We start from the raw sequence: 27871 nt of genomic DNA on the forward strand, positions 1-27871 counted from the left end.
AAGGTGGATGAATGTGTGTAGGTACCATGGCATTGGAGGCTTGATTCAATTGATCTCACATTGTTCATCATATGTTGAGTCAAGTTGTGAAGCTTAGTGCATATCCTGTCCCAATGCCAAGTCAAGTTGAGTGAAGTCCAAGTGCTATCAACATACAAGTGCATTGTGTCAAGTTGTTAGTGCTTTATTGGAATATTTGATGACTTGCAATAGTTTGAGTTGAAGCATGCAAATTGAAGGATCATGACCTAACCAAGGTATATTTCTTGTTGATCATTTCATTTGGGTGCATATGAGTTGATTGAATTGGATAAATATGCAATGTTGCTTGCTATAAGATGATTGAATGGATAAATGCTTAGTAATCAAGTTTGGATTGATTTGTGTTGGATAAATTCATAAGATGATCTTTAGTCAGTGGATTGAATGGATTTATGTCTTGTGAAAGTATTCAAACAAGTTGATTTCAAGTTTGGTTCAATTTGATGAAGAATAGCTCAACAATTGAAATCTATCCTAAATTTGAAAATATGAGTGAGCTGTGATATTAGCCATGTTTGAGTGATCAAAACTTATTGGATTGGCATGAAAATTGGTGTACATTCTCTAGACTTATGGTATGAGATGTTGTAGAAATTTCATGAGAATTGGATAAGAGATGCTTCAGTTTTGGAGTAGATCTTGTCAGCTATAGTGCAGAAGTTTTCAGCATGTAGCAGTGGTGGAAGAATTAAAATCTAGCAGCAATCTAGAAGTCAAATGAAGCTCAAATTTTTACATTTGCTATATGACTTAGTAAACCACATCTCCATCAAATCTCGTGTTATTTGGATTTGTACATTGGGATATATAGATATTTCTTTGAAGGGTACAGAATCTACCAAGAAAAGTGACAATAATTGGATTGATCAAGAGTCACTTTGATTGAAAGGTCCTCAAGTTGGAAACATATTTATAAGTGTTTGAGGTACCTAAGTTTGGTTTTGAGATGAGCTAGAAGCATGAAAAGCAAATAGTATAAGGCCATTTGATTATGGAGTGTACTTGGGACATATTTGGTACTCAAATTGAAGATCAAGACCAAGCTCAAGATGAAGATGAAGTTTAAGTTCTAGTAATCATTGGAGATCATTTAGTAGAAAGAAAAGGACTTAAACAAGTAGAAAGAAAAGGATTTAAAGAAGGATTCAAGGTTACTAGTCAAATTAAGTCCATCACTTGGATCAATCAATCAAGTTATTTCAAGTGAGTATAAGAATGGTTCTTTGGAGAGATGTCACTTCTCCCTAGTGTAGGGGCTTGTCGCCTTTTGTAGGTAAACTAAGTGTGGTACTTGAAAGGCTAACATGGAAGTGGTGATCTAAAGGACATTTGAGATGCTTAGTTGAAACAATCTAAAGGGTTGATCAAGAGAGCAAGCAACACCCAAAAGAGAGCTAATCGTGGCAATTCAAGTGGTATTTCTCATAGTTCTCTCATACAAGCATTGATCAAAAGAAGAAGCAAGCCAACCGCATCATGATAATACACTTGATCATAAGTGGTTCTCAATTCATATGGATGAAGAATGGACTCTATCTATGATGGTTGGTCTTCACCAAGCTATAAATTAAACTTCACATTGCTATTGAGGAGGCTAATTGGAATCAAATGACTATCCTCTACTCCAAGATAGCAAATGTATCATCATAATGTGCATGATCATTTCATCCCTTACTAGTATATGGTTAGTGCATATAGTACATACTTATTAGGATCATGTATAACAAATGAAATGTTTAAATTCATAGCCTACCACTATTGCTTTTAATGATTAAATGATCTAGTGGTAGAATATGAATTTGTTCATGAGCTAGTGAACCCCAAGTACTTGATCTATTTTGGATTGCTAACAAGTGACAAGAACAACATTGGTAAGATAACCCTTGTGAGAGGTGTGAAGAAGCTTGTCATTGGTTCTAACTGGACTTGGAAGCTTAGGCAAATCATTTTAGTTCAAGTCATATTAGAAGCTCATGATAAGTAACAAGAGTGCAAGAACAAGACAACAATGCAAATGGATATCTAGTTTGATTGTTTGAAGTGGTATCTAGACTTAATTGGTCTATCAAGTGGTATTTGATAAGGACATGAGCTCCATACATACGACCATGCTTGGATATAGAGGCCAAGCAGATTAGCAAGGTTGTCCTAACCGAGAAGGAGGCCCAAAGCTCATCCGGTTTGAGTCACCGAGGTGGAGGCCCAAATCAACTTCGAGCCCATCTCGGGTTCCAAGACCAGTCTATCATAAAATTGGTCACACAAGTGTGGACAGGCTCTGTTTTCGATGATCCACATATGGATAGAAAGCTAATTAGATAAGGAAGCCAATGCAAGTGGTCTCATGTCAAAATCCCTTCGGAATCAACGGGAATCGTCAAAACAAGCCAGCGTTCAGAATCTACCAGGGTGCTGCGATATTGTCTTTTGGTCCATTGGACCGTATATCGTGTTTGGGCCCATTAGGGGGCGCGTCCAATGGGGTGATGTCCGGGGCTCTATAATTAGCAGCCGTCGCTCTCCTTAGGGTTTGGGTTTTCTTTAGTTCTTGATTTCCTTGTGAAACAGACATCGTTTTGCTACAATTGTGCCGCCAAGGCCGCTTGCTGTGAACCAGGGCCCCAGTTCTTAATTTTGTTCTCCTGTGGTAATTAGTCCTTTCGAATAAAGACTTGAACTCCTTTTTCGTTATCATAAGCCTTATAGTTATTTGCAATTTCAGATTGCATTCATTCCGTTCTTGCTTGTGTTCTTGATTCGCTTGTAGGAAAGCCTTCTCAGTGAGGTCAATTGCGTTTGCGTGCTTGATAACCAACGGAGCAATGGTGTAATGGTTGCGAGGGTCTGAATTAGTCTTGGTTCGAAGCCTAGATCGCGAACGTCGAGTCTCCACCAATCGACGCTATCGTACCTATCGGAAGATCGAGCCTTGTCTACATCAAGTGGTATCAGAGACCTTGTTGCCTGTTAGGTATAATTTTGTTTTTCCCTTTAGATTGTTACTATTTTTGCATTACCTATAGTCCAAAAAAAGCCAAAAAAATATATACACTGTCATATATTCCATATCCTACAGCCCCTTTGTGCCTTGCAATATTTTTAATTTCAGTTTGCTTTGTTGAACTGTCGTCCCTCGCATGTCATTGTGTTCGTTGGTTAATTAGTCTTGGTCTAGTGTCAATCTTCTTTGCCAGCTGAATAAAAAATATATATCTTAGTGATAAAGTTGGTTTGGCCAATAGATTGGTTTGGTGTTTATTTTGGTCGATCAGATTTACTACACGTCTAATTTACCACCTACACAAGTTGTTGCTATGTGCGTAAAAAATTAGGACTCCAAAATTCCTGTGGTTGTTCTCGGTACTAGATCCAAAAAAGCAAGGTTTGTTGCCCTTTAGAACATGTCAGAGTAATAATCAACAAGATGTTTCATTTGTGGAGTTGCTTTGCTCACGTGTGCAGCCGCGCATATTGGTGCACAAGCCTATGCAGTTTTGATCGATTCATATGGTGGTTACATATTAGAGTCATTTGTGGCACATTCTGTTAAAAAACAAAGAAATGCAAAAGGAAAAGAGGTGCAAAAAAGGAAAAAAAGGAAGGTGAAAAAAATTAGAAGTGCTTGCATCCTATTTAGTCCTTGTGCTAAGATATTATTGCTTGTTTAACTAGATCTAGGACGAGTCTAGGCTAGCGACATAGACTAGCTTGGGACTACTTTTCAATCTTGTAATTTTTGAATTAAATTATTGCTATTCCTTGCTACTATATTGTGCCTGTCCAAGCTCCACTTTCTTCTAACTAAGTATAGGTTCGCCTTGCAACTGTTACACTCAAGCTACAACGGTATCACAGTCACCAACCGATTGCACTGCCTATTGCTTTGGTAAGAGCACTTGTAAGACCGTAGTAAGACACTTGAGAGTGTGTGACTTTACTCCTTGACCACATCCTATAGTAGCTGATAGGAAAATACATACTTGTGTGTTTTCTTGTTTGATGCCAACAATGACAGGTTATAACACATACCGATATGAGACATCAATGATGCATGAGCCATGCACTATTGCTGCTACACCTCCCGTAGGTCAATCTATTTTTTTCTTCCCCGCCTACTTATGATGGTATAGGTGCTGATGAGTACATGGAGTGGGAAATTATCATAGATAACATATTTGCTACTCGCTTTATGTGTCCAAGGAGGAAGGTAAAAAATACAGCTAGCAGTGGCGGACCCATGATTTGGCCAAGACTAGGGCTAAATCTTAGCGGCCAAAAATCCAAAGCTACAGCATAGTCTATAAGACCATATATGTCGCAGAAAACAATTATTCTCAAGCAAAGTTTGCAAGAAAAGTTCTTCAACTTACAATTAATAGCTAAGAAATATCATGGAACATTGAAAAATAAATACCTAGTATCTAGTGACGCTCCTGATTTGGTGCATTCGCATCGTCCACTTCCTTGTCCTCAATAACAACTCCTAATAAGAAAAGGAGCAAGCAAAAAGGTTAATAAGAAAATAAGCAAGTAAAGGTTAATAAGAAAAGGAGCAATTTATGTAACATACTAGGTAACTTCTTCTTTCGGGTCTTCAATTCTTGAAAATGCCGTAAGATGTCATCATTTTGGATGGTTGCAAACACAGCTCGCTCAACATAACATACCATCCTATGATTCAACCACTCATCCGCCATTTTATTCCGAGACTCAGTCTTGACAATCTTCATAGCTGAGAAAATCCTTTCTACTGTGGCGGTTGCAACAGGTAAAATCAAGGCCAACTCAATAAGACGATAAACCAATGGAAAGGTTGTGTGCCTTTCAGTTTGAACCATCTTTATAGCAAGTTCACCAAGGTCAGTACAATTTGCAAAGGAAGGATCAGCTCTCACATCACTAATGAAGTTATCAAGTTGTTGCGGAAGCCGATCATGATCATATTGGGAGAAATCAACATCATAAATCTGAGCAAGTTCAATTAGTTTCTCACGGTCATAGTTGGCAAAGAAATTTCGTGGATCTAAACATGCAATGCATCTCAATAATTGGGTAGACCTTTCAGCAAACCGATTATTTAATTCAACAATAACTTGGTCATGCACCACATTGAAGATCTCATTTTTGAAGTGATGGTAGTAGGTTACCTGCTGCCCTCCACGGCCCCTTGAATGACCTCGAACAGTTACGTTCTCCTCCATATTTGGGACAATGATGTGATGGATTGCACAGAACTCCGTTACCTCCTCAAACAGCTCATCCCAACCATGCTGCCTTACATCATTAATTTTATGCAATGTGATCCCAATCAACCCAACAGCCCGAACAATATTCTGATCTTTTCTTTGCAAGCATTGTGATAAATCATTTGTTATGCCCAATAATCTGATCTTAAGATGCAATATAAACACAAACTCAAAATTCTCCATTTGTAACAGCAAGCCTGAAGCTGTTGTTCTCTTATCTCCAACACCATCTTCAGCAATATTTTCTAATACCTCTAAGACTGAATCCCACATATGGAAAAGGCGACACAAGGTTTTGTGATGAGAACCCCATCTTGTATCACCTGCCCTTGCAAGGCTAGTTTCTTGATTTTTTCCTCTACCACTAAAAATTTGACAATTTTCCAATTGATTTACAATATTGTCATGGTGGTTTTGGGCCAACTGATCTCTTCTCTTACAAGAAACATTGACAGTGTTGACAATCAAAGAGGTGATGTTAAAGAAATCAAATACTGAACCACAACACTGTGCTACTGAGACAACCACTAATTGCAATTGATGTGCAAAGCAATGTATATAAAAAGCATATGGATTCTCGTCTAGTATCCGTCTTTGCAGCCCATGAAATTGTCCTCTCATATTAGATGCCCCATCATACCCTTGCCCACGGACTCTAGACATAGACAAACCATGATGAGCAAACATACCATCCAATGCTTCCTTCAGAGATGATGAAGTTGTATCAGCAATAGACTTCATACCAAAGAACCTCTCAATAACTTGTCCTTGTGCATCGACAAACCTACAGTCACATAGAGCAACAAAATCAGCAATGAAGTTCAAACAAGAATTCAACAACAACAACAAAATACAGATCCCATTACCTCAATACAACAGCCATTTGTTCCTTGATTGATGCATCCCATGCCTCATCAACAAGAACAGCAAACTTCCTATCCCCAATTTCAGCAACAATTGCTTTGGTGGTCTGTTCTGCACAAGCTTTGCACAAGTCTTTTTGAACTTTAGGAGAAGTCATTGTGTTGTTCTTAGCAGCACTAGCAAGTAACCTTGCAGCTTTTGCATCTTTTCCCTTATACCAGTTTAGCATTTCTAAAAAATTCCCCTTGTTGCTTGAGTGAGATGACTCATCATGTCCACGAAAAGCATGTGCTTGCAATAGAAGAAATTTTACAACTCCCAATATAATGAGTAATCGACCTCTATATTCTTCTTCTTCCTTTTGACTTCCCCTAGAAATTACATGTGATACACTTTGTCTCTGATTTTTATAACACTCATAGTCCTTTCTTGCCTTATTGTGAAGCACAGAATTAGCATGATCATCAAATAATTTTGGTCCATCTTTCTAATTAGTAAACCCATTTGTTGTGAAGGATTCAACACCAAAGTTATCAACTCTCAATGGTTTAAATAGATAACAATAGAAGCAAAAAGCAGCATCCTTAGAGACACTATATTCCAACCAAGCACGATTTGTGAACCATGTATCATGAAAACTCCTATTGTGACCATATATTTTCCTTTTGGGATATGCATGACCTTTTGGTTGACATGGACCTAACAAGACATACTCTCTTTTTGCATCATCCCTAATGTTTGGATGCATTTCCTCAATTGGTTTTCGACAACCTGGATCTACAATAATATCTTGAGGATTAAGGACATGATTGGAACCGCCCTCCTCCTCCTCCACAAAATCAATATTTTCATTTCTAGTTTGTTCTACTGCAGGCAAACTAGTTGTAGCTGTTCTTACTTCCTCAGGTTGGTTCTGTGCTTGTGCAGCACTAGCTCTAGTCCCAATTGTCTCCTGTTCTGTACCTTGAGATTACGGTGGAGGAGCTTGAGATTGCGGTTGTTGTTCGGCAGCACCCTGTTGCTCAGGAACTCGAGAGAAATATGAAACTAAAGTCCTGGTCCTCTTCATCTTGTGTACTGTAATGAGAAATTAGAATCAAATGGTTGAAATTGGGAACTTGGAAATTAGAAATTTAAAATTAAATCAGTTTCAGTCTGTTGGCCTTTGCCAAGTTAATTAGGTTCACATTCAATCAGATGATTCAGATCAGCTCTGCCCAGTTTGTGAAGTATAGTAATTCTGTCTTCAAATTTGGAAGGCATTAAGTATTATCTCAAACCTTTAGAAAAACTGTGTTTCTTGTCAGATTTCTCCATTTTTAACATAACTTGGTAATTTGTTTGCTGCTAGTCTGTATTCTCCATTCTACATGCTACTTGGCAGTTGCATTTTTCATAGAAACTGTTATAGACCTCTTTGATATCAATTGGCAGTTATTGTCAGACTCGGAACTACAAAGAAGCTTTGCTTCTATTTGCTAAGATGAAGAATTCTGGAGTTCTTCCAGACCAATTGATCCTTGCTACTGTTCTATCACTATCAGCTTGTGGGCATGATATAAGGCATTTGAGAACTGGGAGAGCCGTCCACTCATACATGTTGGTGTCAGACATTCTTATCAGTGCTCACCTCAGTAGTGCTCTCATAAATTTGTATGCTACTTGTGCGAACATGGAGATGGCAGAAAAGCTATATAATGGGATGCAGACTTGGTACATACAGAAAAGTTGAGATTGCTCGCTCTATACTTGTGCGAACATGGAAATTGGGAACATGGCAGTGGTATTCAAATGTTCTAATCAGTCCCTCCCTGGTTCTATTTGACCTGGCTTTCAGTCGTTTCAGATCCAAACGACCAAACAACTTGCAAGGAAGGAGGCAGGAGGCTCACCGGTCAGCAGACGGGCGCCCGGCACCCGGTTGACTGGCTGAGGAAGTGAGGAACAGAGGTAGGAGCCGCCGGCCGCGCCGCCGCGAATGTGCACAGCGGAGGGGGCGAGGGCGCAAGGCTGCGCCGCCGGCCACCGCGGAACGCCGGAGCCGGAGCGTGGAGGCAGGGCCAGTGGGCGTAGGCTGCCGGCTGCGCAGCCAGCGCCGGTGCGGACTGGCGGAGCCGCCGCCGGGCGCCGGCCGTGGAGCGGCGGTCGTGACTCGCGACTCCCCTGCGCGGCTGCGCCTGTGCGACTCGCAAGGCCGAGCGGCTCTCTGTGACTATCTCCGTTGCTCACTTTGCCTAGGCTGCCTGCAGTGTTGTTGGATTGCTTGATGATGGGCCAAAAAACTGAAAACTTGCTCCCTTGTTACATGGGCCGCGACTAGGGCCATGGCCTGGGCTGCCCTAGTGTTGGGTCCGCCCCTGACAGCTAGTGTTTTGCGACATTTTGCTTTATCTTGGTGGGAGTCTTTAGATCCTTCTAATAAACCTCAAACTTAGAATGATATGAAACTCCTTATGTGAGAAACCTTTGTTAATACACCTCCTATTTTGACTTGATATGCTGAGGTGCACTATTTAGAGGAAGAGTCTGTTGTTATTCCTCTTGATATGACTAACCTTCTGCAGGATAATGTACATAAGCGAGAGGATGACATGGAAGAAAATGAGGAGCTCACAACCTCATATGCAAATTCAGAACCATCACTTCACAATGCACCTATTACTCCTGCTAAGAACGCAGGTAATGCCCATGGTGCTACACTCACGGAAGGTGAGAATTGTTTTAATGTACTAAAATTTTCCACAAACCATGTTATCATAGATCAATTGTTAGTGAAACCCTCTCTTGATTTATCTTTGTCCCATGATAATTTGCTTGATGTTCCTTGTGATAAAGATGAATTGGTTGATGATGCTTTAGTTTTACATATTTTGGAACCAACCACTTGTGCTGAAAATAAATATGTTATTCATATTGCTACTAAAACTGATGAGCTCAAACTGTTGTCTTCTTTACATACTTTGGATTACATTGAATTTGATGTTTTGTGTAACCTAGATTGTTTGGAGGAGAGCCTTTTTAAATATGTTGATTTGTCTTGGTTTTCTAAACACACATATCATGTTATTGGCAAACATAACAATAAAGGACAATATATGATACATTGAGTATGCATTCATAGTAATATGAATTCTCCTTTTGTTGTACAAGATTATGATTGTTTAGAGGGCAGCCATAATAATACAAACATTCTCTCATGTTCCTCAAAGAAACAAGTTCACTTCCAAGAAGAGGATCATTGTTGGTTGCTACCTATGTCTGCTATACCATCTATTCCTATATTGTCTTTGGTTAGTTCTAATCTTTTGCAGGATAGTGTTGACATACATTGTGTGCATTTGGATCATGGAGTCTACATGCTTGCTAAAATTTTTATGCGAGATGACATGCTAGAAACTTGGAAACATGGTCACATTCCTTCTCACAATTTTTTCCGTTCCCTTTGCCTTCGCAACCTCATTCTCCTTTGTGTTGTGCAGGAATAGTTTCAAGCACAATCGACTCCGAGGACGGCTTTTCATCAAGAAAGGAGAATGATAATGACATGAGCTCCATACATATGACCATGCTTGGAGATAGAGGCCGAGGATATCAGCGAGGTTATCCTAACCAAGAAGGAGGCCCAAAGCTCATCCAGTTCGAGTCACCGAGGTGGAGGCCCAGATCAAGTTCAAGCCCATCTCGGGTTCCAGGACCAGTCTATCATAAAACTGGTCACACGGACGCGTACGGGATCTGTTTTTAACGATCCACATATGGATAGAAAGCTAATTAGATAAGGAAGCCAATGAAAGTGGTCTCACGTCAAAAGCCCTTCGGAATCAACAGGAATCGTCGAAACAAGTCAGCATCCAGAATCTACCAGGGTGCTGCGACACCGTCTTTTGGTCCGTTGGACTGTGTATCGTGTTTGGGCCCATTAGGGGGCACGTCTAGGGGGTGACGTCCGGGACTCTATAATTAGCAGCCGCCGCTCTCCTTAGGGTTTGGGTTTTGTTTAGTTCTTGATTTTCTTGTGAAACAGATGTCGTTTTGTTGCAACTGTGTCGCCAAGGCCGCTTGCTGTGAACCAGGGCCCCAGTTCTTGATCTTGTTCGCCTGTGGCGATTAGTCCTTTCAAATAAAGACTTGAATTCCTTTTTTGTTATTATAAGACTCATATTTATTTGCAATTTTAGATTGCGTTCATTCCATTCTTGCTTGTATTCTCGATTCGCTTACAGGAAAGCCTTCTCGGCGAGGTCAATCGTGTTCGTGTGGTTGATAACCAATGGAGCAGTGGTGTAACAGTTGTGAGGGTCCAAATTAGTCTTGGTTCGAAGCCTAGATCATGAACGTCGAGTCTCCACCAACCGACGCTATCATACCTATCGGAAGATCGGGCCTTGTCTACATCAGTATTCACAAGTGGTGTCTAGATCAACTTACAACAGATATCCTACGAGTGGTACTCATGAAGGTAGCAAATGTTCAAGAAATGATTTTAATTGACAAATCAATCATATATGTGGTATCATATCTCTACACATGGTATCAACTATACAAGAAGATGGTTCCACAAGTGATCCTCACCTTTAAGTGATCATCAAACGAAGAATGCTTTCCTCATCTAGAAGAGCTCAAGATCATCAAGTGAATGACCCATGTTTGGACATAGGGGGAGGAGCCCCACTATAATTGGTATCAAGGTCACAAGATCCTACACAAAGTGTCTAAAGAGCTATACAAGAGGTGTCCATCAAAAATGAATCTTCAAGTGTCAACCATCTACCCTAATGCAAGCCTTTGCATCAATAAGAAGCACACCTTTTATAGAAATTGATGACAAAGGGGGAGAGATTGTACAAAGATATGAAAGCTTTGGGAAAGATTGAGACAAAGAAGTAGAGGTTGGACATGGACATGGACAAAGAGGGAGCAACATAGAAGAATGTGAAGGGATTAAAATTCTTGGACAAGAGAAGCACACAAGTAGGGGAAGCAAGCTCATGAACTTTTGATTGATTGCATTTGATATGTGCATAGTCATGTGCTTGCTTGCATTGCATAAGTTTTAAAATTTAATATGCATATTTGTGTGGTGTATGCTAGTTGTAGAACTTGAATAATGACTTGATAACTATGATGCATAGGATGGTAGCTAGACTTGTATTTCTACACATGGTACTAGAACATTTCCTATAATGTTAATCTCATGGGGTTTCTAGTATTTTTGTTGTCTAGCTACTCATGGTGCTAAGGATGATGTCAAAAGTGCAACTCTGATTGGTATCACGCTTCAAAGGTTTATTATTTACACCTTAGCATCATTTGGTAGTAATTACTCTCCCATAATTCCAATCTACGCATATGTGCGAGCTTCAAACCAAACACTCTAGCACATATGTAGGGGGAGCTAATACTACCAATTTGGGTTTGTGGTACTTATCCAAAATCATTTACACATGGTAAAATTGCTTGGGCAACCAACATGAATCCATTTGAGCTTAATTTCCATATCTTTGTAGAGTTGTCATCAATTACCAAAAAGGGAGAGATTGAAAGCTCCTTGTTTGGTTTTGGTAATTGAGTGACAACCCTAGGTGAACTAATATGTGTTTAATATGAGATACGCAGGTGATTAGTCAATAGGTACATGTGTGTGAGCAACATATGCCATGGTGGTGAAAATGGCTCAGAGATGTTGCAAAGCTGACACATGTGATAAAGGAGCTCATTGCACATGAGACATGGCATTGAGTCATGTGATCAAGGTGGGGAAGATCAAGACATGACTTGGCTCGACGAACCGGTTGCAAGTGTGAAGGGCAAGTTGAGTGATGACTTGGCGCCGATGGACCGAAGCAATGGTGAAGAGCAAGTGAAGTCAAGATCGATGAACCAATATGGTCACGTGATGATATGGAGTGGATCGTATCATTGTTGATCATGTTGGTGCATGTGTTGCATCGACATTGGAGGAGATGCAATGGAATGTGCAAGGCAAAGGTATAACCTAGAGCATTTTATTTCATCGGTCATAGGTGTGTAGAGAAGTTGATGACTGGGTTTAGGATAGATGGCCGTACTATCAAGAGGGGCAAACTTGTTTGCATATCGGTCATCTAGTGCCACTCGAGTAATCTAACTTTGCATCGTTGCCAGGATCGAGTGGCATGGCAAGTTGAGTGGCTAACTCTTTAAAAATGATTGTGAAAATGCTAACACACATACACATGGTGGTGTACACTTGGTGGTGTTGGCACATTTGCTAAGGAGAAGAAGTTGGAGTTTAAATGGGTCAAGTGGGTGAAGAAAAGGAGGCGAAAGGAGGTCACTGTGAGTGATCGGACGTTGTCCTCGGCTAGACCTATGCATCCAGTCAGTGGCAACAGTGAAGGCATAGGCGTCGTTCTTCGACCGGACGCTATTGTTGAAAGTGACCTGACGCGCAGGGGCCACGTCCGGTCAGCACTGACGTACGCTGATGCAGTAGCGTGGGCATAGCGATGACATGTGGCAGGCGATGAAGGACGGAATGCTGGTGCTACGTCTGGTCACGTCTAACCTGACGCGTTCAATTGCGTTTTGAGCGCTCTAGGAGCTCTCTAGAAACGATCTAACACGGCTCAAGCACGGCATCAGAAGGAGGGATCGGCGCGTCCGGTCGGTTTCTCGGCCAGCGTCCGGTCATGCTCCTGTGAGTTCGATCGTCACTTGACCGTTGAGGTAGTGTCAGTGACCGTTGAGATCGGGTGGCTCTGGTTGAATGCAGAGCGACACGTGGACGGCGTAGCCCGACCGGACGCTGGCCGGGTGCATCCGGTCATCTTGATCGGGGCGTCTAGTCACCCCGAGTTATGCCTAGTGAAGGGGTACAACGGCTCTTTTCGTGTGGGGGCTTATAAATAGCCCCTTGGTCGGCCTTTGACCGCTAGCTGAGCACCCTTGAGCCTTGGTAGCTTGTGTAGGTGTGCTTGGGAGCCCTCTAACTCACTTGAGCTTGATATTGTTCATCCGATCAAGTGAGTGAGCGATTCTAGTGCAATTGCATAGTGAGGTTGCATCGAGTGGCACTAGGTGTTCGAGTTACAAGCCAGTGGTGCTTGTTACTCTTGGAGGTTGCCACCTCGTAGATGGCTTGGTGGCTTGTGACTCCGTTGAAGCACGCGAGAAGATTATGCGGTGCTCCGGAGGAGGATTTGTGAGGGGGGTTGTGCTCACCCCGTGGGGATCACGAAGAGCAACTCTAGTTGAGCGTGTCATTGAGCTACCCTCACTTTCGGGATAGGTTCTTGCGGTGCTCGACGTGCGGGCTTGGCGGGTGATGCCAATTAGCCACCGAACCACCAAGTGAGCGGTCGACACAACGGGAATGTAGCTTGGTGGCAACCAAGTGAACCTTGGGAGAAAATCACCATATTGACATTGTCTTCATCATCTTCTCGATAGTTTGCATTCCGTGAAACACAGGCTTGTATTACTTTCATATAATTTGTGCTTGTGTAGTTGCTCTTGTGACTAGTTTAGCTTTAGTAGCTTACTAGTTGCCTTCTTGCTTGTGTAGCATAGAAGTAGCTCTCTTGCGTGGCTAATTTGGTTTTAGTAACATTGTTGGTCACATTGCTTAGTTTGTGTAGCTAAAATATTTTGCGCTCTCTAATTTGGCTTGTGTAGCCTTGTTATTAAGCATTGCTAGTGAGCTTAGGAGCTTTGTACTTTTACATCACTAGTTGTGTAGGAGCTCCTCCGGTTTGATTGAAGTACTAGTTACATAGGTTTGTGTGACCTTGCTCTAGAATTGTTTAGGTGAGCTCTAGCTAGTCCGGCACCTTTGTTGCTTCTTTAGGATCTTTTAGGGGGCTTGTGAACTTAGATAGAGGGTGTAGTCTTGGCTAGACCGACAGTTTTAATTTCGCATTTGGTTCAGATAGTCGGCGCGATTAAGTTTTAGAAAGGACTATTCACCTCCCTCTAGTCCGCCATCTTGACCCTACAATCATTACGAAGGATGGGAAGTTTGATTAGGATGCAATTCAACACTATTCAGACTTTCTAAAGGAACTAGTACCACCGGATCTTCTCAGCTCTCTTATGCGTGCGAAAGGTCATGCCTTTTGGGACCTTGTGGCGAGGATTTTGTTGCCTCTTTGTTACGAGGGTTGTATTCCAAAGGTTTGGTGCAGTGCGTTCCATTTCTTCAGTTGCTTTACGTGGTTTTGGGTTGTTGGTTGTTGTGTTGCTGCTGGTGATCTACCCTTGAAGGGTGCTCTTAGCTGCTATGTTATACTGCTCAGTCTAAGTCTCTTTTTTTTAATATAATCGGCAGCTCTCCTGCCTGATTCATTTCAAAAAAAACTAACTAGTGCCTATAATATTACAATGAGAGAATTATGGTAGCCAAATTAAGTTTTTTGAAAATCTAAAAGGACGACATCATATGTGAAGTTCTAAACGTCGATGTCATCTGTGAAGGGGGCTGTCACGCCTAGCTTAGGGCATGTACAACCCACAGATGGGGGTTCGTCTCTAAGCATCTCAAATCTATCATACAGATAGGTATAAAGATAGGTCATACAACCCATAAACAGGGGTCCGTCTCTAAGCTATTTAATACTTTGCATGTAGCTAGGATCTACACTGTGTACGCCCTTTTATTGTGTGGCTATTTGATAGAAAATATATCAAGGATAAATAAGAGCAACATGATACCAAAGAAAGCATGCCATATAGGAATATCCCGAGTTGCCACTACTTCAAAGATCATAGTAGCAAAGCTCTATTCACATTAAAAAATAGTAGTGCACCATAATCAGACAACAGCTAGCATCCTGATAGCTCGGTTCACATTTAGAAAATAACAGCACATTTAGAAAATAGCAGCACATATAGGATAAAGTTCACATTTAGATAGGATAAAGTTCACATTTAGATAGGATAAAGTTCCTGGACAGTAGGATAATAGTTGCTACAACATTCATAGCTACAAGTCCTCAGAGCCTAGGGTTTTGCAATAAAGCTAATAGGATGATGATGTTCATAGCCGTTCACAGCAAGCTTAATTTCAATCTCCACGGCAGCAGTCTTCACAGCAACTTTACATCAGCTTCACACTGCACACATTCAGAAAAATAGCACATTCAGAAAAATCACAGTGCTCACAGGCTTGCTCTGACTGAAGATTAGGAAAACTGGCTCAGAAAATTGGCACTCAACTGAAGATATGATCATTGTAGTACTATATGCAGATTTAACTATATTTGGTCTAGCATCTAGCCCTGGCGTAAGCATCACGGTAAACAAAGGGGGTGCACATCAAAGAAATCTTAAACTGATAGCATATAGCAATCGAAGCAAACACTAGTAGGTACTACAAGCAGCAACACGCATCTCTATCAAAGTTGGGGAAGCCGCCTCCGCTGGATCCATCGATGGACAATGGCGCCGTGTCTCTGTCAAACATATTTGAGCTTCTATTGCACTGTCAAACAAAATAGCGCATCTCTGTCAAACAATCCCAGGGACTGGCACTGACCTGCTCAGGGCGGAGCTCACCCGCGTGGCTCCCAGTGGCTAGGGCGGAGCGGCGGAGGTCGCCTGCGCGGCTCACGGCGGCCGGGGCGGAGCTCACCCGTTCACAGCCCACGGTGCATGGAGCTGGCCCGCGCGTCCCGCGGCGGCATGGTGGAGGTCGGCGCGCGCAACTTGCAGCGCGGCCCGTGGCGGCCGTGGCGGAGGTCGCCGCGCGCAGCTCACGGCACGGCGGAGGTTGCCGCGCGCAGCCCACGGTGCGGTGGAGCTCGACCGTGCTGCTCGCAACAGCCAGGGCGCCCAACATCCCCACACGCGCTGCGAATACCAGATTCAATGTGTGCCCGTGCGGGATCCGCATCCTTCGGCGAGTCGAGAAGCCGACTCCTACAACGCTGCTTCAGCAAGCGATTCGGCCTTGGAGCACGGGCCCTCGCCGTCGCCTCGTGAGGCGACGGGGCAACTGTTTGCAAGCCGAACAAGGGTGTTTTTTACAAAAACGGTAACAAAGAGACAGGGGAAGAGACGCCGTTGTACGTGGCCTTAAGTATCAGCTTCGAGTTCAACTTTTGCGCCGGGCCTCGTCAGCAGGCCACTCCTATATATGCACATCACATTGCCAGCTTGTTCGTTACAGCTGGGCTATTGTCCTGCTGCCTGCCTATTGGTTCATGCATACGTGCTCGCTTTTCGTAATCCATACAAGAACCAGTTGAAAAGTCTCTGCGCACGAAATTCCCTAGTTATTAAAGTCAAAACGGCATAATTTTCTAGTATAGTAATTTACTGCTAAGGGCCAGTTTGTTTTGACTTAATTCCTGACCAGAACTGTTCCCTGCTGCTTGCCTGTATAAAATATAGATATATTCCTGGCCGCATCAATTCCTAGCCTCTGTTCCATGCTATCCGAACGTGCCCTAGAGAAGTCAAGACCGATACATCCTGGAAATTGGTCTGCCTTTGGCTTGCGTCACGCGGAGTTCAAACAGATGTCTGAGATGTTGGGATGACTGGGACGGACGGACGAACGCCGGCCGGTCGATCAGATCAGGACTCGCAAGCGGACGTTCTTGCTGTTGGTGTCACAGTGTCGCAGACATGCCCGCGCGCCGTGCATACACGCCGGCCTGATCGGATGATCATCACAAGTCGCAAGAGAACATCTCTTTTCGAAAGACGCAAGGGAACATTTTCTGGCTGTTAGTTGGTGTCACACGATCTGAGGCGTACTCACCGTGCAGTGCATACAAGTAAGCAAGCCTAGCCAACTAGGTACGTACAAACATGCATGTATTGGAGTATTGTTTACGTATATACGTGCAGGACTGAGCAACTCGCCGAAAATATCCAGCTCGATGCCCCGATTGGTCTGGTTCTTGAACATCTATACAGGACAGCAGATTTCTGTGTCGCAGTGCGTCAAAAAAAATATATATATATATATATATATATATATATATATATATATATATATATATATATATATATATATATACACACACACACACGGTAAGCCTAGCGTCCGGACGTTCGCACGTAAAATCGAATAGAATTGTGTCCGCTGCGCCCGTGCAATAGGAGAGTGTGCCGTCGTGCGCCCACGTCACCACGCACCTGTGCCCCTGCTCCCAACCGCGAGATGCAGCAAAAGGTGGGAGGAGGAGAGATGCAACACCCGATCTACTTTTCAAACATTCAAAAACAATAGTCGTAACATATGTCTGAAGACAGTTGAACTTAAAACATGCTTATGAAACACTTGAAAAACACGACTGAAACACACTTGAAACCATTGCAACCATACGCAACATCCGAATAAAACACATGTAACATATGTGTGAAACATATGCAACATCTAGATAAACACAATAGCAACATGCATCCGGAAACACACAGATAAAAATACCTCTGAAAATATCTAAAACGCTCGAAACATACTATTGCAACATGCCTCTGAAAACAATTGCAAAACTTATGCAACATGTGCAACATCCCCGATCTACCTTTGCAACATCCATATGATTCAATTGCAACATATCTCTGAAATATCTGAAACAATTGAAACATACAATTGCAATATAGGGGGGAGAGAGAGCCTAGCGCGGGGAGCGCCATGGCCGCCGGATCTGCGGGCATTGTGCGGTCTCCTAGTGGGGGAGGACGCCGGTCGATTCTAGCCGCCGAGGGTCGGCGGCAACGACCAGCGGTGGCTGCTCCGAAGCCTGGCCATCGCCGGTGGTGGCGACGAGGACCGTCGCGACGGTCAACGGCGACTGGCCCGCGTGCTGCCATGGTGTGGCCACCGCTTCCACATCGAGTGTCGGGATGGTGGAGAAGGCCACCGGGGTGGGGGAAGGAGCTGGCGGGGTGGGGGAAGGAGCCATCGTCGGCCAGGAAGCAGTGATGGCCATGTCGTTGGGTGTGGGCGCGGGACGCGAAAGGATAAGAACGACGGGGAGGGGCGCGACAGCTGCGGGAGTGAGCGTTCGAGGAAGGATAAGGCGGAGTGCGAGAGGATGCAGTGTGGCACGGATGGGTTAGGTCGGGTTGGGTGGGTCGGGTCCAGTCTGTCTGACCATCCGGACGCCCGTTGTGTATGATTATCGATATATATAGCATGCATGCTTGCTCTGATGTCTGATGCATGGGATTTTTAACTTTTTGCCATTTATATGGATGGCACTCCTTCGTTTGCCAGCTTTGTGCATGCTCCTACACATTTGCCATCGCAAATAGTAATCCTCCTATGTTTTTGCCATTTTTGTTGAGGTGGCATGCCAGATGGGCACGCCAGCGTGGCAGGGAGCCTAGGAGCCCTAACTTAGGCACACGAAATGACAACGCTACCCTCACCTTCTTCTTTTGTCTCCAGCCGGCCTAGCCCCGAGTTAAACCTAGTCCACTCCCCCTTCTTCCCCACTCCTGCCGATGGTGACGGTGGCTGTGGCGGACGCGGCGGCGGCGGCGGCATCGAGTCTCCTTCCCTTTCCTTAGACACTAGGACGACCATACTAGGTACTGCCCGCACTCCCCTAAACCCTATTTCCTCAGTTGCATTCCCCAATCTAGGGTTTCGATTTGATTCGGTTTCGATTTGATTGGTGGTCCATTTGATTGTAGTGCCATTGCGGTAGCCCTTGTTGTTGATCGTATGCGTTAAGATGAAGTGGACTGACTGCCCTCCTTGGTAAGTTCGATGTGCTATAGTGTTTGGTGTAGTTTTTAGGATCCCGTAGTGTTTTGGAGTTGGATGTCTCCTAACTCCACATGTTTGTTTATTTGTTTATGATTATTGTCAGGATTGATCCTGGCAATGCGTTTATAATCCACGTTAGCATTGCTAAGTATACAACCAATGTTGATTATGGATCTATCAAAATGGATGACCAAAAGCATGATGTTTGGATTGATCTTACCAGTCACTGCTCTCTGTCTAAATTTGTGGATGAAATGGATGGAAAGATCATTTGGGGTAGTGGGCAGCATCTAGTTGTTTGGGGTCTGGACAAGGAGAGTGGGACATAATGGAAGGTTACTACTAATGAGCAGTTCAGGGAGATGATAGAAGCTAGATGAGATGAGAAAGAAATGGATGTCGGTTATGAAGTACTTGAAAAGGATAAGGTATCATCCAGACAGAACAAAGATGTAGTAGCAGGAAATGTGCCAAATGAGGTTCATGCCACATCCGGTGTAACAGCAGAGCAAGGAAATGTTGAATGCACAGATGATGCTTGTAGCAGTCCAGAGCATACAAAATCAGATGATGTTGTTATTGATTGGTCAGCTTTCACAATATTACCTGAGGAAAACTTAGATGGGGATGCTACTATTTTAGTGGATGAGGAACAAATCTATGAAGCCATGGGCTTCAAAGCTACAGATGAGGGGATAGCATGTGCTAATGGTCCACTAGATATTCCAGTGCCAAAGATTCCTCCTGAGGTGGAAGAAGAAATGGAAGCGGCAGCTATCCTTGTTTATGACAATGAAGCAATTTAGCCCTTGTTTTTCTATGATAGAGACAATCCTGACATGTCTGTAGGCACATTGTATCCATCAATGCCTGTATTTAGATTGGCAGTTAAGCAATATGCTATAGTCAAAGAGTTTGAGTTGGGCGCTGAGAAATCTGATCCTGAAAGGTTTAGAGGATTTTGCAAATCAAAAGGATGCAAGTGGATTATTAGAGCTAGAACTCAGAGAGATAACAGTGTCAGGGTATATATTACTAACTATTTTTTGTTCTATAACATGTCACTATTTTTTATATAGTTAACATGTTGTTCTGTGGTTTGTATGAAACTTAGTTCATAAATATAGTCTAATGTTGGCTTGCTTGTTTGTTTGTTTGCAGATACAAATAAACTCTAATGTGCATACTTGTGCCTCAAGAAGGAGAGTTTTGAACAGGATGGCATCCCAGGCATGGATTGCAGAGAGAGCAGTGCCTCTCCTTAAAGACAAGCCTCAGATGGGGGCAAAGGAGCTCAAAGAAAAACTTGAGAAGAAATACAAGATCAACATAAATTATCCAGACTTGCTGGTATGGTAGGCAGAGGGCTGCAGATAAGCTTTTTGGTAAGTGGGACAATTCATTTGATTGGTTATTCATATTCAAAGCAGAGATAGAGCTTAGGTCCCTAGGTAGTGTTGTTGAGATAGACACTGTCAAAGTAGGCAAGAAGGTTCATTTCAATAGATTTTTCTGTGCATTCAAGGGTAGTATAGATGGCTTCCTAGAGGGCTGCAGGCCATACATTAGTATAGATTCCACTGCTCTCAATGGATAGTGGAATGGACACATGCCTGCAACCAATGCTATAGATGGGCACAATTGGATGTTCCAATAGCATTTGGTTTCTTTGATTCTGAGACCAAAGAGAACTGGATTTGGTTCATGGAGCAGTTAGGCAAGGCACTTGGTCCATTAGACAAACTAGCTGTGTGCACAGATGCCTGCAAGGGTCTAGAGGCTGTAGTTAAACAGGTATTCCCAAGGGTAGAGCAGAGGAAATGCTTTAGGCATTTGATGGACAACATGAAGAAAAGGTTTTCTCAAGGGCAGGGCAGTGGTTCATTGTTGGGTCAGTACATGTGACCAGCAGCTATAGCTTACACAGAGGAAAAGTATGAGAGGCTCATGGCCAAGGTTGTTGCAGGTTCAGTAGACATCTTACCTTGGCTAAATGAGCATCACAAGTTACTCTGGGCTAGAAGCAAGTTCTCAGCAGACATTAAGTGTGACTACATAAACAATAATCTTAGCTGAGTGCTGGAATGCTTGGATCAAAGAGCTCAAAGACCTACCACTGGACTCCCTTGCAGATGTAATTAGGATCAAGACAATGGTCTTGTTTGAGAAAAGAAGGAAGATCTTACTAGCTTTGACTGGTGGCATCCTTCCTGCTGTCATTCACCAGCTAAATGCTGCCAGTAAGGGACTAGATCATCTCCAGGTGACTAAAGGGAACCCCTAAGAAGCTGAAGTGACTGTGATGTACAAGGGTGAGGAGATCAGAAGGCATGTTGTCTACCTAGATCTTCAAGAGTGTACATGTAGGGAGTGGCAGGTCAGTGGCAAGCCCTGCCCACAAGCCCTTGCTGTGATCACCACTGAAAGGTAGCCAGACATGAAAAAGTATGTCAATGGGTACTACTTAGTGAAGAAGTTACAGGCAGCTTATGTAGGTGTGATACCTAGCATAACTGACAAGCAACAATGGCCTGCAGTTGACAAGGGCTTCAAAGTGTTTCCACCAATGTCCAAGAAAAAAAAAGGACCTAGGAGACAAAGGAAGAATAGGATTCTCAGCTGTTCGGAGAAGACAGGAAAAGCAACAAGGCAAGTGACATCTAAGAGTTGTGGTGAGCTTGGCCACAAAGCCACCAGATGGAGGTGTCCACTAACAGGCACCAAAAAGGTATGTTTCTTTTGTAATTTCATCAGTTATTGTTACACTAATCTATCTAAGTTACTAACACATCATGTATAGGAAGAGGACCAAGAAGACAACCAATAAGTCTAGAAGGAAGAAGCAAGAACCTAGTGAGGATGAACCAGCAAAGGAGGGAGAGGAAACATCAGCTCCCACCACTAAGGCAGCAACAACAAAGACGAAAGGAAGAAGAAGAAAACTGCTGACAAAGAGACAACTAAGGAGGAAGAGGTAGCAACAAAGGAACCTGCAACAACACCAAGGACACCAAGGACTAGAGCAGCAGCAACAAGGGAGGCAGCAGCTAAGCAAGCATAGGAAGGAGCTGAAGGCCAAGCTGTGCAAAGATCAACAGTGCAGGTGGATCAAGCACCAGGTAGCAAAAGATTTGTTGCTTCCATTTACATCAACCAGCCACTAATGTATCGTGAGATGCACAAGCAACTAACTAGTTATTCACTTGCAAGAGGCTGGACTTGGATGAACCAGTGCCACTGGAGATAGTACCAGCAGATGAAGCTGCAGCAGTGCAACCAGCTAAAAAATGACCCCAAGGAAGAAACAGCTAGCTACTAAGGTGAAGAAGGCAACACCAACAAAGGCTAGCAACTAAGGCATAACCACTATTTGAATGGTTGTTCTTTTGTATGTATTTTGGAGACAGGAACTCCTATGACCAATTATATATGGCTGTCATGGACATGTTATGTATTGGATGGACCAATTATGTATGGCTGTCATTGTCAGTATAGACCTGTTATGTATGGCTCTCATGTGTCAGCATGGACTTATAATTTATGGTTGTCATTGCCAGTATGGACATGTTATGTATGCACCAGTTGTGTATGGCAACTGCTGAACCTGATAATGGATTAGCTTGGTATGCAAATTTCTGTCAATTTCATCATCTTGTTGGCTGTCATGGAATTTTTTGCTGCTGTCATGACAAAAGAACCATTTAATACAACATACAATAGGCAACACAATAAGATAGCATTTCTATTGCATTAACATGTTCAGCATACATTTTCCTACTACTGAAAACAACCATTCACTTGAACACATACATTATGGCAACAATGCATACAACAAATAACACTAAAATCAACATCTTAAGCAAAGAAATTAGGGCATCCATCTTGGCTTCCATGCTGTTCTTCCCAGCACACTTTGACTGTGCTTCTTCTTCATCAAATCCCCTAGCTTCTTCTACTTCTTCTGCACCTAGGCCAGCTTCAAGATCAATGACAACAAACTTCAACTCCACCAGTTTCTTCAAGTACGCTTTCTGGAATTCATAGAACCTACATCTACCAGGCATCTGCAAAATGCCCAACAGTTAGGGTTCTTCAACCAACCCTAAAACCAAAACCAAAACCAAAAAAAATCAAAATGGAACAAGAAAAACCCTTATCCTCGGCACATTTCTAGGACACTTGAAGAACACGCGTCCCTAGTTGCCGTTCTCCGTTGTCCTCGCTATCAGCTCGATTACCATCTCTCTCTCTCTCTCTCTCTCTCTTGCATGTGGGACACACGATCAGCGGGAGCCCAGTCCTCCTTCCCTGGTGTCTTCCTCCCCGATAGCCCACGACGCCATGCTCCTTGACGAAGAGGGCTCTGTCCTACGAGCCATGGGATGCACGGGGGAGGAGGATCAGCCATCGCTGTCGCCGGGGAAGAGAATGGGTGAGAGGGGGAAGAATGGATGCGGCTGCTGGAGTGGGGAAGAAGGGGAGTGGACTGGGTTTGACTCGGGGCTAGTCCGGCTAAAGACAAAAGAAGAAGGCGAGGGCAGCGTGGTCATTCCGTGTGCCAAGTTAGGGCTCCCAGCCACGCTGGCCATCTGGCGTGCCACCTCAGCAAAAATGACAAAAACGTGGAGGGTTACTGTTTGCGATGGTAAATGTGTAGGGACGTTATAAAGCTGGCAAACGAAGGAGTGCCATCCGTAAGGATGACAAAAGTTAAAAATTTCCTGATACATGCCCTCCGTTGATTTTTTAAAAAAAGCACGAGGCTAACGTCCATTTGTCTGTTTCGCGTTATGCGACTGCGTCAAGTTTTAAAACCATATATAAATTTGAAATTTCAAACCTAGCTAGAGTCTTTGACACAGCCACACCCACACGCAGCTGTCACACATATGCTAATACATACTGTGGCTGCATCAGAGGTCGAAGACAAAGAGCTGCAACGATTAATTTATTAGTCAATGGACACATAACATCAGAAAGGTTATATAATTTAACTTGGGACGGAAGAAACAGACCAGATCAGCTCAACCTGTTTGGATGAAGTTTAGTCCATGTTTTGGATGGCAATTAGAAAGCCTAAACATTAACTAATCATGGTCTAACAAAAACTAATAGAGGCTAATTGACGAGAAGAGCACGTTAGAAAAAAAAAAGAAATTTTTCACTAGTCCATATTTAGTCTATTATCCAATGACGGACTAAACCTTATTCCGGTGATCCAGACGCTCATGGGGAAAAAAATTTGGTTGCACATAATACCTCGTGTGCATGCGTATATATGTACCACGGCCCGATTGAACAACAATGGTTATATTAGTGTGCCTGACAATCTAAACTAGCCCGGCCATTCACTGTAAGGCAGCATCTCTCGGAAGTCGGAACCCTCCTTGCATGCTGCCGTTGGTTGAAAACTTGCATGTGGCGCTCATTGGGTTCCTTTGACCTTGACTCGTTCCAGCCTTCCAGGCGACTGTGCAAGTGTGCATGCATGCTGGCTTAATCTAACTAGCAACCCGAATGTCGCCGTCGTGCCAGTTCCCCGGTGAAGATTCAAGCGTAGCTAGCTCGGACTCGGACGTCGTCGTCGCCGTCACACACGCTCGCGCCACCGCGGCGAGGCAGTAGTAGTGATCGAGGTAGGCAGGCCACGCCAATCAACTCACGCTAACGGAGGAGAGGGCGTTCCAGGGTAAAACGCGGCTTCTTGATCGAGCCACACCGTGCAGTGCTTTTAATTTGTCGCCGACGAAAAAACGTTGGAAGAACGTGTGGACGAGTTGCTAAGCTAGGCCTCGTTTAGATTGCGAAAAAAAGTGAATCTGATGAATAGTACCATTTTCGTCTTATTTGGCAAATATTGTTCAATCGTGGACCAACTAGGCTCAAAAGATTCATCTCGTGATTTTCAACTAAATTGTGTAATTAGTTATTTTTTTTACCTATATTTAATACTCCATGCAAGCGGTTAAAAATTGATACGATGGAGAGAGAGTGAAAAAACTTGGAATTTAGATGGCATCTAAACAAGGCCCTAGCTAGCTATTCAAGACAATCATTCGAAGTTATCGACTCGGACCGGGGTAGTACGTTTAGGCACTGACTGGTGGCGGCGGCATGACGAACGAAGCTTGCATGCATATGCATCCCTCGTCGCTGCATTGGCAGCTCTCGCTCTATAAATACCGGCGGCGTCCGCTCCAGATGAGCATCCCAGCAACGCACGGAGCGCACATTGCAGTAGCATTTGCATTCTCGCTCGCTGCTAATAAACACGTCCCAATTTGCTCAAACTAAAAGGGCGCACACACACATCCTCATCAATCATCATACACAAGATCAGAGAGCTGAGCTAGGCCTTCTGCATGCCCCTTCGGCAAGGTGCGACGACGATGGGCGGTGTAGCTAAGATGCCGGCAGTAGGACGGCTCTGGTTGCGTGGTGTTAGCCTTTGGAGTTGCAGCTAGACCGGCCCAGGCCTCCAGGAATACTCACTACGACTTCGTTGTAAGTTGATCGATACATCTCATTTCAGCTTATATTACCAGTTGAATTTCAGAGGTGCAGGCAGTTGTTTGAGTACGTAGTATTTGCGGGCACTTACAATGCAAATCAGCAGCTGCTGTACATGCATGTTCTAGTTTTGAAATATCTAGCTAGGTTGATGTGATTGCATATTTGCATGCCTTCAGAAAACATTTGAACATGTCAGGTATCTAGCTACTATGAATTGTTAGATACACTGCATGAGCATGATGAAATAATTAAGTTGACCTAGCTATAGCTGTATTCCGAGTTTACGACAGGCACAGATTGACTTCTTACTAAGCATAGAAATTACGGAAGCCACAATTTTTCCCATTTTCCTGATGTGAACTGCTGATCATCGTCATCACTTGAGAAAAAAAAAAGCTAGCAACGATGTGACACATCTTATTAGCTGCTTCCTAATCTTTTCCATTCCCAGCAAGCAGCATCGTCTGATCGAAATTAGCCTCTTTGCAAGCTATCCAAGCTCCTTGACGCCCACTGCTATATGTGTAGCTACACACCATGCATGTGCTTGATGATGATTTTTAAAAAAGATCAAAGGACTAACGCCGGCGTGTGATATATATTTTTTGCAGATCAAGGAGACCAAGGTCACCCGGCTCTGCCACGAGAAGACCATGCATCCTGGCCGTGAACGGGCAGTTCCCCGGGCCGACCATCTACGCGCAAGGACAACGTGGTCATCGTGAACGTGTACAACTAGGGCAACAAGAACATCACCCTCCACTGACACGGCGTGGACCAGCCCCGGAACCCGTGGTCCGACGGGCCGGAATACATCACGCAGTGCCCCATCCAGCCCGGCGCCAACTTCACCTACAAGATCATCTTCACCGAGGAGGAGGGCACGCTGTGGTGGCACGCACACAGCGACTTCGACCGCGCCACCGTATACGGCGCCATCGTCATCCACCCTAAGCGTGGCTCCGTCTACCCTTACCCCAAGCCCCACAAGGAGGTGCCCATCATCTTCGGTGAGTGGTGGGATGCAGAGACGTGGAGCAAATTCTCCTTCAGACCCAGCGGACTGGCGGTGACGTTACTGTTTCGGACGCCAACACCATCAACGGCCAGCCCGGCGACTTCGCCCCGTGCTCCAAGAAGGACACCTTCAAGATGTTCGTGGAGCATGGCAAGACGTACCTACTCTGGGTCATCAATGCGGGGGCTCACTAACGAGATGTTCTTCAGCATCGCCGGGCACCGCCTCACGGTGGTCGGCACCGACGGCAGCTACCTCAGGCCGTTCGCCATCGACCACATCATGATCGCCCCCGGACAGACCATGAACATGCTCCTCGAGGCCAACTGCCCCAAGAACGGCTCAGCCAACAGCCGCTACTATATGGCCGCGCGGGCGTTCGCGACCAACACATTAGTTAACTTCGATAAGACCAACGCCACAGCCATTCTAGAGTACACAGATGCGCCGCCGTTCGTGGGGCCACCGGACTTCCCCGACCTATCGGACTTCGGTGACATCGCCACGGCGACGGCGTACACGGCGCAGCTCCGGTCCCTAGTCACGATCGACGTGCCAATGGAGGTTGACGAGCACATGCTCGTGACGATCTCTGTCAACATGCTCCCCTGTGGGGCCAACAAGACGGGCGCCGGCCCCTTAGGTAACCGACTCGCGGCGAGCTTGAACAACGTCAGCTTCATGAACCCGACTACGACCAACATCCTCGATGCCTACTATCATGACTCCATCAGCCGCGTGTATGAGCCGGACTTCCCCCAACAAGCCGCCCTTCTTCTTCAACTTCACCGCCCCGAACTCACCGCAGGAGCTCTGGCTCACGAAGCGGGCCACCAAGGTGAAGGTGGTCGAGTACGGCACCATCGTGGAGGTGGTGTCCCAAGACACGGCCATCTTCGGCGCCGAGAGCCACCCCATGTACCTGCACGGCTTTCAGCTTCTACGTGCCTGGTCGACCCGCCATACCAAAACACAGTCTCCATGCCCACGGGGCGGCTGGGCTGCAATGCGCTTCCGCGCGGCAAATCCTGGTGAGTACTCCATTTGCTAAATTAATCTTTGGGCACCAATGAACTACATTATATGTTGTTATACGGATTATTTTTTCTTATGTATGTTGTGCTTTTATTCTTTATTGTTATTAGGTGTGTGGTTTATGCATTGCCACTTTGATTGTCACACGGTGTGGGGCATGGACACCGTGTTCATTATGAAAAATGGCAAAACCCTAGACGCTCAAATGATGCCACGTCCTCCTAACATACCCAAGTGCTAAGGATGGATACAGGGGCATGAGCCATAACGGCGGTTTACATGCAAGACAATCGAGCAAAATTAACTAATCTTAGTTGATTTTGGTTGATTTAATTATTTGCGGTACATATTTTAAGTAGAGTGGTTCTTCGACTAAAATGGTCAGTCCAGGACTCGAGATGTAATTAGTATGGTTTATGTTCTTTTCTTTCTCATTTGGTTGGAAGA

At 44.2% G+C, this 27871-nt stretch overlaps 1 pseudogene; it reads left to right on the forward strand.

The window, feature by feature from the left end:
- The window catches only part of LOC136474811 (putative laccase-9), a 136743-nt pseudogene that overhangs the window by 104124 nt on the left and 4748 nt on the right, over positions 1-27871 (forward strand).

The sequence above is a fragment of the Miscanthus floridulus genome, chromosome 8, assembly GCF_019320115.1.
Source record: "Miscanthus floridulus cultivar M001 chromosome 8, ASM1932011v1, whole genome shotgun sequence".
Taxonomy (NCBI): Eukaryota; Viridiplantae; Streptophyta; class Magnoliopsida; order Poales; family Poaceae; genus Miscanthus; species Miscanthus floridulus.